Raw genomic sequence first — 14,863 nt, 5'->3', positions numbered from 1 at the left:
AGACCATGCAGGCAACGCAACCAAGCTCAGGAGGAGCTCAATGAAGATCTTGTCCTTTGTGTTGTTCCGTTCTAGTTGATCAGTAGTGGAGCCCAGTTGGGGTCGATCGGGGACCTTTGTCGCTCTTGGGGTTCTTCTTTTATTTTGGTTCCGTAGTCGGACCTTGATTGTATTTGGTTGATGTAATGCTTTATTCATGTAATTGTGTGAAGTGGCGATTGTAAGCCAACTATGTATCTTTTTCCCTTATGTATTACATGGGTTGTGTGAAGATTACCTCACTTGCGACATTGCGTTCAATGCGGTTATGCCTCTAAGTCGTGCTTCGACACGTGGGAGATATAGCCGCATCGAGGGCGTTACAAAAGGCCATATCCACTTTCTTAGTTTTTCCAACCATCATGCCCAAACTAGCCACAACTCGAGCATCCTGTAAAGGCTTAGAGGGAGCCCCGGAAAACCGCAACCAGACCTGGGTACGAGGCTTGCCCTTTGGCTCCACTTTCTTCCACTCGTGAAATTCCAGAATGCATTTAGTGCCAAGAACTCTGCACAAACCAAAGCTCAGCAATCTCTGCAAATCATCCACAGTTGGGAAGTCAACCTTGAAAGCATCGGCCTCAATACTGACAAGCTCCCACTGGAAATCACCTGGAACCAGTCCCTAAAGCCTCTGCACAATCTGAGCCTGAGATACCTCTCCCTGGGTAGCTTTCACAATCCCAGTGGTCAAACTCTGCGTCTACTCCGGAATCTCTCTCGCAGCCGAGGACTCAAAGAACATCAACCCAGCGTAATATACTCCATACATTGTAAGAGCCGGGACCTGATCACGCTGAAACAGGCAATCCCCCGTGGCATGTGCTGGCTTACCACACGAATCGCACAGCTCCGCCACGCACTCAGCAATGAAGTGGCCCTTCTCGCCACACTGATAGCATAACATCTTTTCCTTCTTACGCGCCCACTTGGACGCTCTCTTAGAATCAGACCTGTCACCTGCCTCAGCAGTACCCCCAGTCGCAGGAACCTCCATGTTGGCCAATGCCGTCACAACATCCATCGCCTGGGAAGGGAGGTCAGTTGATTGAACAGGATCGGTCACCGCGACAGATGCCGCATGGTCAACAACTGCCGGTGGCAGCGGTACCGACCGCGACCACCACCACGGTGACCATGGTAGCCACCTCTCTGCCGGTAATCTAGGACAAAGGCTCCCTCGACAAATCCACCCGGGGAGCCAAGAAAAGGTCGCTCAGCAGAGCCATCACTCTACCAGGCATAACCATGACCGCCTCCCGTGGATGACGAGCCACGGTGTTGTCCATCTCCATAAGCATCATGTCCATCATCCCCCACTGACTCCGCGGCGGATCATAGGACTCTCCAGCGGTAGAGTTCTGCCTCGATTGCGTTGGACCCAAGCGATTTAGCGCCGGCCTCGCGACGTAATGGGGCGGCGGCGCGGCACGAGGCTGACAGTCGACAGAGGTCTGGTTGACCACAGCCGGCCTCGGGCCAGTGGCCCCGCCCCGATCTGCAGCAGTAGTCGCAGAATACGTCGGTGCTGTCGGCCGGGGTCCAGTAGGCCCACCTCTGCCTGCCAGAGCTAAGGGCGGCTTAGCCTCCGCGGGCACAGGAGGCCGAACCCCTACGTTGCCGCCCGCCCGCCCCGAAGCGGCAACAGGAACGGCAGCGCCCCGCCCCGTAGCAGCAACAGGAGTGGTTGCGCCCCGCCCAGCGCCAGCAGCACCATGGCCTGCGCCGGCGGCACCACGGCCTGCGCCCGCGTGCGGCGGCGGCTCAGCCCCAATCCGGCCCCTGGCGACCATCGCCTGGGTTTTCTTCACAGACGGCATTCCCGGCCCTCGGCCCGCCATGGCACCAAGGGGAAGAATCCTACGCGCATGACCAGGACCGCAAGAAGGGAACCCCGACGTCCCGTTCCGACGAACCCTAGCTTCCGGTGCGATTTCGTACGTATGGCAAGGAACAATCTCTTCCTGCATGTATCGATAGGCGCACAACTAGTGGGATTCGGTATAGCCTGGGCCTCATACCCAGCTATCCCCGGCCCATCTAGTTGCGGCCTAGAGACTGACAAAACTGGCCCAACTCGGCCCAGAAGAAAATTCAAACGAGCGTCTAGTGCCGCCCTGATCCCAATCGTAGAGATCGGTGGCCCGGTCGCCGCAGCCGCCGCCGGCTGCGGAGCAGCCACCTTCCGGCGCGCCTGCCTCTTCTTCCTAACCTCCATCCACGAATCCGAATGAATTAAATCGAAAAGTGTAAGGTTCGGAAGATGTACCTTAGGTAGGGGGGCCTTCCAAGGCCTGATCGCCGTCGCTGCCGTTCTCCGATGAACAACGCGCCTGACCATCTCCTTCCTCTCGCCCGCGTGAAGCCCAACCCTCGCCGGATCATCCACCGGCAAGACCTTGTCGACCGTCGTGGCTACCTCATCTTCGTCATATCCGGAGTGGAAGAACTCACAAATTAGATCTGACAGCATCGGTGACGTCGGTGAGACCGCCTGATCCTCTCTGTCACCATCCTCATCATCTTCATTCGATCCGGCCAGCGCCCAGAATCGGTCCCCGACGCACGTACAACTCGCAGAAGATGAGGGTGGCGCCCCCGCGATCGCCGCTCCGGTCGCCCCCGGATTCGCCCGCGTACCCGCGATCGCCGCACCGATCTTGGGTATAGTAGGCCTCGAAGTGAGATCCACGATCTCAATTGTAACTTCCGTACTCAACTCCTGCACACAATGAAGAAACCAAACCTCGAAAACATCAATCATGAGACACGTACCTTCGACCAGTTGCTCCCCATCTACCAGATGCCGGCCGGCGAGGAGGTCTCCCTCAATATCAGCCACCACCGTCCACCTTGACGGTGAATAGGAGTACACCCGACCCTCTCGCCGCTGGCCGAGTGCCCTGGTGTCCTCAAATCTGACACTCCATCTCGCCGGGTGAAGAAAGCCCCGATCCCGATCCGCCTCCCCAAGCCCGGGCTCGAACTCGTCATGCAAGACCTGCGCAATCCCCTCCGGTGATGAGCGCCCCAGAGATGCCGGCACCTCGTTTCCATGATGGGAGGGCACGGGATGAAGCCCAGGCGGTGGTTCCGGCGGTGGCGGCAGGGCCACCGCCCCGTCGCCCTCACCCAAGTCCTCTCCCATCTTTGACTCTCTATGTCAAGGTTCCTATAGGATAAGAGTTTGGTTCCTAGTCCCATATTTTTCAAAGAATGATGAGTGAAGACGTGGAATTTTTAACCTTCGTGTGTTAATCGGATGGACATAATAAAGGATGCACAGAGGCCGGGGGTCATCCTCCTTTTCCAAAAAAATAAATAAAGGATACACAGAGGTCAGATGTGTATATTCTTCTAGCAATAGAAGTCATTCTATTATTTTCTTCGCTCAATCAAAATAATTTAGTTCATTGTAGGAAGTTCATCTTTCATGCTCTCCACAGAGCATAGGCTAAAATTATCTTCAATATGCGTTCTCCAGTTAGTAAGCTTTCTTGTGCTGCAATTTTTTTAGTCAAATTCAGTCTCCCATTCAACAGTTCACTTACCTTCTAATGCATTTACTACTGTTGAAGTTAAATCTATCATGTCATAATAGTGTGCTCCCGCGTGCCTCACTGCTTCCTCTCGCCGGCCGGATCCAGTGCGTCGAGGCCACCTGCGCCCGCCGCCACCGCCGAGCCGCAGAGCTGCACCGCCGTGTCTACGTGCCGTCGCTCCGGCCGAGCGTGTGCAGAAAAGGTGCTCGGCATAATGTCTACAAGGAAGAGAGAACTGTATTCATGCTGACGGGTAAGCCCTAATGAGTGGAGACTATTCAACGCACGCATGTGGCGATTTTTTTTGCCAAGTTAGCTCCTTACAATTGGCCCCACCTGTCAGGAAATTGCTGAAACGGGCGAAATCCTTCGATTAGTGTTTTCTACAAAAAGAATTATTGAAAATGTGGTGAGTTCTGAAGAAAATTAGCGACTAGGTGATTTTGTGCAAACCTAACCTCAATGTGATAGTTTTGTGCAATTAACTCACAGATGTTGCATACGTTCTAAGTATGTTTGTATAATCGTACTTATGTCCATCCTAATTATATGGGCTAACCTTATGTTTTTGTAATCATGATACAACCTTTGCATCTGCTTTTCCTATTGTAGTTTGGTTAGCACAAAATAATGTGTTAAGGTGTTAGTGATGGTCATTAACGCAACTTTACTAGCCATTTTCCACGTCTCTTTTATTTGAATAGAAATTCTAATTTCTATCTAACTAGTTGTTAGTGCATATGATCATGGTACAACTGGGAAAAGATTTTCAACCTTTTTGTGGGCAACATACATCAAAAGTGCCTTTCTTTTCATCAAGCTTCTTCACTGCAAAAAAGTTAGCACTCTTTCCTTGCTAATAAACCTCCTACAGGTTCTTAAAGATCAACCTCTTTGCTTATGAATCAATCACTTCTCCTTTCTTCAGGACTTCCACCCAGCTTCGACATCATCATTTGATGGTTTGCTTAGGTGTGGTTCTGATGATGTGGCTTTGATATTATTTGTTTGCTATTGTTACCCTATACGGAGGATATTTTTTAGATTCATTTAACCTATCTTGTGATCTACAAAAAATGATGGATACATCTGCTAGGCTAGCAATAGCACATATCCTCTTGAGTCTCTTTTGATTTCAGCATGAAAAGCTGGTGAATGAGAAGTTGCACAACCCACGCATTGTTAAGGCTGCAAGAAAATCTGGAGGCTCATGAGATGCTTGACAACGACTCGTCTTTTGGCTAAAAGAATGAGCTGAGTATGAGCACTTTATGTAGCTCGGTCGAGAAATGAGCGGATCTCGAGCCAACACTTGCTTGCTCGTTTTTAGCTCCATATAATATAATTATATTAAATAATCCTATATATATATTATATGAAAGTAGAAAATAATCCATCAGAACCATCACACGTGGATATCATAGAGGAAATAGCATAGGAAAGTAAGTGCACAAGTCCATGAAATCCACGAAGTAAACGCAAAAGGTGTCAGAATCTTCAGACAGCGGTATTACCACTCCTATGTCCGGTAGTACCGTTGTGCCAGAGAGTGGTAGTACCGGTCCTGAGACTGGTAGTACGTACCGCTTGCCTATACAACGGACACTTTGAATCTAGGGCGAGCACTATAACTACCTGAATCTAAAGTCACATATACAGCATTGGGGCTTCTAATCCAATGAATACTACATCTAAGAATGACCTCCTCCGCATAGTTTGGCCAAAAAAATTGAATCCCACTCGCATTGCCCTAGAAATCTTAGGGTTCTAAGATAGAAACCCAGAGAGAATGGAACTGGGCAATACCGAAAACCAGGGAGGACAATGAGGACGGGAGTGATCCCGTTGAGCCGATCGGTGAAGGAGCGATGGAGCTGGGGCGAGGGATGTCTCCCCGGTGCAGTTCGTATGGCAGACGGATGAGAAGTTTATGCTGAGGGCATGGGGAAGTAAGGGGGAAAAGATACCCCTCTGCCCCGCCCCATATATATAAACCAGATCTTGCAGACCGGTACTACCACATGTGTAAGCAGTAGTACCACTCTTGGTATAAACTAGAGCTTCAGTTGATACTATTGACCCAAGGAGGTCCGGTAGTACTGCTTATTCCTCACGGTAGTACCACCCTTGGTACTCCTAGTAGGGGGTCTGGTAGTACCGCACATCCCAGCGGTATAGTACCGCTTGCCACCAACAAAAAAATTCTAGATTAATTTTTTGAACAAGGAACCTGTGCACAAGAATAGTAAGATGGGTATGGCTTGAGATGGAGACATTGTCATAAAAAATATATGGTAATATGCACTAAAAAATTGCAAGATGCAAAGGTGGAAACCAAATTTTAAGTGTTTTTACAATGATATCATACATATGATTAAAGTCTAATATTTCAAATGAAGACCAAATAAAACCAACTCCCCAAAAGGGTCGGTGGCCGAAGCCATCATGTTTGAGTGTTTGGCTTGGTGCAACAAAGATATATCTTGAGCCCAATAACCAATATTCTTCATTGAAGCACATTTTGACACAAAGTGACTATAGTGGATGATTTTTCTATTTGCGCATAATAAGAAGAATGTGAGTTCATGGACTGAACAACACCCCCTATGTCCATGCCTACACCTAAACAATATAAATATTGAGACATGGGAGGGTGTGCACAATATTAGACCACATTATCGGAATCAATGATATTTAGCTCATGTATTAACTTTCTGAATCTTGCTTCATCTAGAGGCTTCATGGAAATATCCACTAGTTGCTTCCCAGCACCTACATAAGATAGCTCAGTATCTCCAAGGTTCATGTATCCCCAATAAAAGTGGTGATGAATCTCAATATGCTTTGTCTTGGTATGTTGCAAGGGATTCTAGGTGATCTTGATTGCACTTTTATTGTCACATAAAAGAGGCACTTGGTCACAAATGACAGTGAAATCCTTTAAACTTTGCCTCATCCATAGCAATTGGGCACAACAGTGAAATCCTCTAAAGTTTGCCTCATATATAGAAATTGGGCACAACAACTTGCAGCGGCGATGTACTCGACTTTGATGATGGAGAGAGACATGCATTTTTGCTTCTTGTAACACCAACTCACCAAGGACCTATGAAGAAATTGGCAACCCATGGAAGTTGAATTCCTCTCCACTTTGTCTCTGCCCAATCCGAATCTGACTAGCCAATAAGATCAAAAACTTGCTCCTTTAGGGCACCATAAGCCAGAGTTTAGGGTATGAGCCAAATATCGAAAGACTCCTGGCCGCCACTAAGTGGCTTTCTTTTGGTGCAGATTGAAATCTTGCACACATGCCCACAGTAAATAAAATATCTAGTCTAGTTGCACAAAGGTAAATCAAAGATCCAATCATAGAACGACACACCTTTTGATCCACCACTTTACTGCCGAGATCAAGGTCAAGCTGGCTTGTGGTTGGCATATGTGTCTTTGCCCCTTTCAAGTCCTCCATCTTGAACCTCCTAAGCATGTCTTGGGTATATTTGACTTGGTTGATGAAGGTTCCTCATCTTAATTGCTTGATTTAAAATCCAAGGAAGAAGTCCAACTCTCTTATCATAGACATCTCAAACTTCTTAGTCATTAGCTTAGCAAACTCATCATTAAAACTTTGTTAATGGAACCAAAGATAATATCATCAACATATAATTGGCATATGAACAAATTCCCTTTAACCCTCTTAGTAAAAAGAGTGACCGATTTGCCTAATTTCAAACCCATGATTTTCTAGCAACTCGATAAGGCGCTCATACCAATCTTGTGGTCATTGCTTGAGGACGTAGAGCGCCTTATTGATTTTATAGACATGATTGGGGAACTTGGGATCCTTGAACCACGGAGGTTGTTTGACATACACCAATTCATTTAGGGAACCATTAACAAATGCACTCTTCACATCCATTTGTTGCAACTAAAAGTTATGGTACAATGCATATGCAAGAAACATGTGAATAGATTCATCGCGAGCAATGGGAGCGAAAGTTTCACCATAATCGACACCTTTGACTTGGGTGAAACCTTGAGCCACCAATCTTGCCTTGTTGTGAACTGCATGACCATGAGTGTCTTGCTTGTTCTTGAATATCCACTTGGTCAATATAAAATTATGATTCTCCTTTGGCCTTCCAAGTAATGACCATACTGAACCCAGAAACCATAAAAACCATAAAATTGGTTCGATTTAGTTTATTTGTGGTATAGTTTTTCGGTTCGGTTTTAAAATGCACATAATGAGATAGCCTCACCAGCCGGCCACCAGTCTGGTTTTTAAAGCTATATCGTTGGGTTGCTTTATTGGGGGTATCAATAGGGTGCTTGATTGCTTAAGTGCTGAAATCTCATGTCGTGAATGCCTAAATATTATATTTGTTTTTGGTTCCTGAAAGTGCAACTAATCCTTGGGTGGTTTTGGTAATTAATAACAACATATAAGTCATTGATCTAGTGCTCATTGATAATAGATTTCAGAGAAGAATAATGATTGGCATGGCAAGGACTAGTGATTGTGGACACCTCAAAATGCTAAGGACAGGATTGGCAAAGCTCTAAGACTCTACATTTTTGGTTAAGTGATCCAAGATCACATTGATTCCATAGGAAAGCCAATACTATTAAAAGGGGATGAGGTTTTGATCATGACTCAATTGCTGAAGTGCTTAGTGATATTTCTCCAAAATCCTCAACCACTTCTCCACATCACATCTATCCAAAACCCTAAAAGTCCATCTTGGTCCCACTGAAATCTTCCAATCCGGACCCACCGAGATAACCCCATACATTGCCACATGCCAAACCCTAACATTTCGGTACAACTGATATGGATCGCGGTCCCACCGAGATGGCCTGACCAAGTTTCTGTAGTAAAGTTGTTCCATTTCGGAATTACCGAGTTGAAACGATCGGAACTACATAAATGAAGTCTTGACCTAGCCATTGCACTTCGGTCACACCAAGTTGTTCTGTTCAGTCTCACCGAAAATCCTAGCGGTCAAGTATTTTGCACTAGTCGGTCTCACCGAGATTTTCATATGGGTGTCATCGAGTTGGGTCAAAGACTTGTAATGGATGGATTTTTGGTGCTGCCTATATATACCCCTTCACCACCACCTACTCTCAAGAGAACCATCAAAACGAACCACTACTTCCATTACTCATTTTCTAAGAGAGAACCACCTACTCATGTGTTGAGATCAAGAGATTCCAATACAACCATTTGAACCTTGATTTCTAGCCTTTCCCAAGTTGCTTTCCATTCAATCCCCTGTTCTACCAAAGCCAAATCTGTGAGAGAGTGATTGAGTGTTGGGGAGACTATCATTTGAAGCACAAGAGCAAGGAGTTCATCATCAACAACACCATCTATTACCTTTTGGGGAGTGGTGTCTCCTAGATTCATTATTTTTCACTTGGGAGCCTCCAAGAGATTGTGGAGTTGAACCAAGGAGTTTGTAAGGGCAAGGAGATCTCTTACTTCATGAAGATATACCCGAGTGAGGCTAGTCCTTCATGGGCGTAAGCCATGATGGAATAGACAATGTTGCTTCTTCGTGGACCCTTCATAGGTGGAGCCCTACATGGACTCGCACAACTGTTACCATTCGTGGGTTGAAGTCTCTGTCAACGTGGATGTACGATAGCACCACCTATCAGAACCATGACAAAAATCTTCGTGTCTTCATTGCATTTGATCTCTCTGATCCCTCCTTTATGTTCATATGCAAAGTCTTTACTTTCCGCTGTTCAACTCTTAGACGTGCATGTGTAGGGTGTACTTGACTTGGTAGAATTGCTAAAACTTGCCTACAACTAAAATTAAGAAAATGATAAGTTTTTATTTGGTCAAGTAGTCTAATCACTGATACGTCTCCAACGTATCTATAATTTTTTTATTGTTCCATGCTATTATATTATCTGTTTTAGATGTTTTATATGCACTAATATGCTATTTTATATTATTTTGGGACTAACCTATTAACCTAGCACCCAGTGCCAGTTTCCGTTTTTTCCTTATTTTTTAGCTTCGCAGAAAAGTAATACCAAACGGAGTCCAAACGGAATAAAACCTTCGCGGTGATTTTTCTTGGACCAGAAGACACCCAGGGGACTTGGAGTGCAAGTTAGAAGAGCCACGAGGTGGCCACAAGGGTGGAGGGCCTGCCCAGGGGGTAGGGCTGAAAGAAATATGCCCTAGAGGCAATAATAAAGTTGTTATTTATATTTCCTTATATCATGATAAATGTTTATTATTCATGCTAGAATCGTATTAACTGGAAACTTAGTACATGTGTGAATACATAGACAAACAGAGTGTCCCTAGTATGCCTCTACTTGACTAGCTCGTTAATCAAAGATGGTTAAGTTTCCTCGCCATGGACATGTGTTGTCATTTGATGAACGGGATCACATCATTAGAGAATGATGTGATGGACAAGACCCATCCATTAGCTTAGCATAATGATCATTCAGTTTTATTGCTATTGCTTTCTTCATAACTTATACATGTTCCTCTGACTATGAGATTATGCAACTCCCGAATACCGGAGGAACACCTTGTGTGCTATCAAACGCCACAACGTAACTGGGTGATTATAAAGTTGCTCTACAGGTGTCTCCGATGGTGTTTGTTGAGTTGGCATAGATCGAGATTAGGATTTGTCACTTTGATTGTCGGAGAGGTATCTCTGGGCCCTCTCGGTAATGCACATCAATATAAGCCTTGCAAGCAATGTAGCTAATGAGTTAGTTACGGGATGTAGCATTATGAAATGAGTAAAGAGACTTGCCGGTAACGAGATTGAACTAGGTATTGAGATACCGACGATCAAATCTCGGGCAAGTAACATACCGATGACAAAGGGAACAACGTATATCGTTATGCAGTTTCACCGATAAAGATCTTCATAGAATACGTGGGAGCCAATATAAACATCCAGGTTCCGCTATTGGTTATTGACCGAAGACATGTCTCGGTCATGTCTACATAGTTCTCGAACCCGTAGGGTCCACACGCTTAACGTTTGGTGACGATCGGTATTATGAGTTTATGTGTTTTGATGAACCGAAGGTTGTTCGGAGTCCCGGATTTGATCAAGGCATGACGAGGGGTCTCGAAATGGTCGAGACATAAAGATTGATATATTGGATGACTATGTTTGGACATCAGAATGGTTCCGAGTGAAGTTCGGGCATATACCGGAGTACCGGGGGTTACCGGAACCCTCGGGGAGTTTAATGGGCCTTATGGGCCTTAGTGGAAAGAGAGGAGGGGCTGCCAGGGCAGGCCGCGCGCTCCCTCCCCCTCTGGTCTGAATTGGACTAGGAAGGGGGGGCCTTTCCTTCTCCCTCTTTCCTCCTTCCTTCTCCTACTACTACTACTACTTGGAAAGGGGGGAATCCTACTCCCTGTGGGAGTAGGACTCCACATGGGGCACGCCATAGGAGGGCCGGCCCTCCCCCTCCTCCACCCCTTTATATACGGGGAGGGGGCACCCCATAGACACACAAGTTGATCATTGATCTCTTAGCCGTGCACGGTGCCCCCCTCCACCATAATCCACATTGGTCATATCGTAGCGGTGCTTAGGCGAAGTCCTGTTCTGGTAGCATCATCATCACCGTCATCACGTTGTCGTGCTGACGAAGCTCTCCCTCGACACTCTGTTGGATCGTCAGTTCGTGGAACGTCACCGAGCCGAACGTGTGCAAATCGCGGAGGTGCCGTACTTTCGGTACTAGGATTGGTCGATCGTGAAGATGTACGACTACATCAACCGCATTGTCATAATGCTTCCGCTTAAAGTCTATGAGGGTAGGTAGATAATATTCTCCCCTCTCGTTGCTATGCATCACCATGATCTTGTGTGTGCGTAGGAAATTTTTGAAATTACTGCGTTCCCCAACATTGGCATCCGAGCCAGGTCTATGCTTAGATGTTATATGCACGAGTAGAACACAAAGGATTTGTGGGTGTGGGTATATACATATTGCTTGCTGTCACTAGTTGATTCTTGATTCGGCGGTATTATTGGATGAAGCGGCTCAGCGATATTACGCGTACGCTTACGCGAGACTGGTTCTACCGACGTGCTTCGCACACAGGTGGCCAGTGGGTGTCTGTTTCCCCAACTTTAGTTGAATCAGATTCAATAAACAGGGTTCTTTCTGAAGATCAAAAAGCAATCACTATACCGCGTTGTGGTCTTTTTTATGCGTAGGTAAGAATGGTTCTTGCTCAGCCCGTAGCAGCCACGTAAAACTTGCAACAACAAAGTAGAGGACGTCTAACTTGTTTTTGCAGGGCATGTTGTGATGTGATATGGTCAAGACGTGATAAGATATAAATTATTGTATGAGATGATCATGTTTTGTTAAAGTTATCGGCAACTGGCAGGAGCCTTACGGTTGTCTCTTTATTGCATAAGATGCAAGCGCCATATAACTGCTTTACTTTATCGCTATGCGATAGAAATAGTTGCAAAAGCAATAGTTGGTGAGACGACCATGTGACGACATGTTGGTAGAGATCAAGATGATGGAGATCATGCTGTCATGTCGGTGACGATAGATATCATGACGGTGTTGTGGAGATGGAGATCAAAGGCACAAGATGATGATGGCCATATCATGTCACATATTTTGATTGCATGTGATGTTTATCCTTTATGTATCTTATTTTGCTTAGTTCGGCGGTAGCATTATAAGATGATCTCTCACTAAATTTCAAGGTATAAGTGTTCTCCCTGAGTATGCACCGTTGCGACAGTTCGTCGTGCCGAGACACCACGTGATGATCGGGTGTGATAAGCTCTACGTTCACATACAACGGGTGCAAGCCAGTTTTGCACACGCGAATACTCGGGTTAAACTTGACGAGCCTAGAATATGCAGATATGGCCTCGGAACACTGGAGACCGAAAGGTCGAGCGTGAATCATATAGTAGATATGATCAGCATAGTGATGTTCACCATTGAAAACTACTCCATCTCACGTGATGATCGGACATGGTTTAGTTGATTTGGATCATGTGATCATTTAAATGACTAGAGGGATGTCTATCTAAGTGGGAGTTCTTAAGTAATACGATCAACTGAACTTTAATTTATCATGAACTTAGTCCTGATAGTATTTGCATAACTATGTTGTATATCAATAGCTCGTGATTTAGCTCCCCGTTTATTTTTGATATGTTACTAGAGAAAAACTATGTTGAAAGATGATAGTAGCAATGATGCGGACTAGGTCCGTGATCTGAGGATTATCCTCATTGCTGCACAGAAGAATTATGTCCTTGATGCACCACTAGGTGACGGACTATTTTGCTACCTCTTGAGCACTGCGTTGGTTTTCCCTTGAAGAGGAAAGGGTGATGCAGTAAAGTAGCGTAAGTATTTCCCTCAGTTTTTGAGAACCAAGGTATCAATCCAGTAGGAGATCACGCTTGAGTCCCACGCACCTACACAAACAAATAAGAACCTCGCAACCAACACGATAAAGGGGTTGTCAATCCCTTCATGGTCACTTACGAGAGTGAGATCTGATAGATATGATAAGATAATATTTTTGGTGTTTTTATGATAAAGAGAAATAAAGATGCAAAGTAAAATAAACGGCAAAGGAAATAACTAAGTGTTGGAAGATTAATATGATGGAAGATAGACCCGGGGGCCATAGGTTTCACTAGTGGCTTCTCTCAAGAGCATAAGTATTATGGTGGGTAAACGAATTATTGCCGAGCAATTGATAGAAAAGCGAATAATTATGAGAATATCTAGGTATGATCATGTATATAGGCATCACGTCCGCGACAAGTAGACCGAAACGATTCTGCATCTACTACTATTACTCCACACATCGACCGCTATCCAGCATGCATCTAGAGTATTAAGTTCATAAGAACAGAGTAATGCTTTAAGTAAATGACATGATGTAGAGGGATAAACTCGTGCAATATGATATAAACCCCATCTTTATATCCTCCATGGCAACAATACAATGCATGTTGGTTCCCTTTATGTCACTGGGATCGAGCACCGCAAGATTGAACCCAAAGCTAAGCACTTCTCCCATTACAAGAAAGATCAATCTAGTAGGCCAAACCAAACTGATAATTCGAAGAGACTTGCAAAGATAAACCAATCATACATAAAAGAATTCAGAGGAGATTCAAATATTGTTCATAGATAAACTTGATCATAAACCCACAATTCATCGGATCTCGACAAACACACCGCAAAAGAAGATTACATCGAATAGATCTCCAAGAAGATCGACGAGAACTTTGTATTGAGATCCAAAGAGAGAGAAGAAGCCATCTAGCTAATAACTATGGACCCGTAGGTCTGAAGTAAACTACTCACACATCACCAGAGAGGCCATGGAGTTGATGTAGAGGCCCTCCGTGATCAATGCCTCCTCCGGCGGAGCTCCGAAAAAGTCCACGAGATGGGATCTCTTGGGTACAGAAGGTTGCGGCGGTGGAATTAGGTTTTCGTGGTGCTCCTAGATGTTTGGGGGATACGTGGATATATATAGGAGGAAGAAGTACGTCTGTGGAGCAACGAGGGGCCCACGAGGGTGGAGGGCGCGCCCATGGGGGTAGGCGCGCTCCCTGCCTCGTGACCTCCTCGATCATTTCTTGATGCCACTCCAAGTCTCCTGGATCACGTTTGTTGAGAAAATCACGTTCCCGAAGGTTTCGTTCCGTTTGGACTCCGTTTGATATTCCTTTTCTTTGAAACGCTAAAATAGGCAAAAAAATAGCAATTTGGGATGGGCCTCCGGTTAGTAGGTTAGTCCCAAAAATGATATAAAACTGTAAAATAAAGCCCATTAACATCCAAAATAGATAATATAATAGCATGGAGCAATTAAAAATGATAGATACATTGGAGACGTATCAAGCATCCCCAAGCTTAATTCCTTCTCGTCCTCGAGTAGGTAAATGATAAAAGAAGAATTTTTGATGTGGAATGCTTTCTAACATATTTCTCAATGTAATTTTTCTTTATTGTGGCATGAATGTTCAAATCCAAAAGATTCAAGATAAAAGTTTAATATTGACATAGAAATAATGATACTTCAAGCATACTAACTAAGCAATCATGTCTTCTCAAAATAACATGGCCAAAGAAAGTTATCCCTGCAAAATCATATAGTCTGGCTATGCTCTATCTTCACCACACAAAATATTTAAATCATGCACAACCCCGATGACAAGCCAAGCAATTGTTTCATACTTTTGATGTTCTCAAACTTTTTCAATCTT

This window comes from Triticum dicoccoides, chromosome 7A (assembly GCF_002162155.2).
Source record: "Triticum dicoccoides isolate Atlit2015 ecotype Zavitan chromosome 7A, WEW_v2.0, whole genome shotgun sequence".
Lineage (NCBI taxonomy): Eukaryota > Viridiplantae > Streptophyta > Magnoliopsida > Poales > Poaceae > Triticum > Triticum dicoccoides.
The sequence above is the reverse complement of the archived record's forward strand: the minus strand, read 5'-3'. Positions refer to the sequence as shown.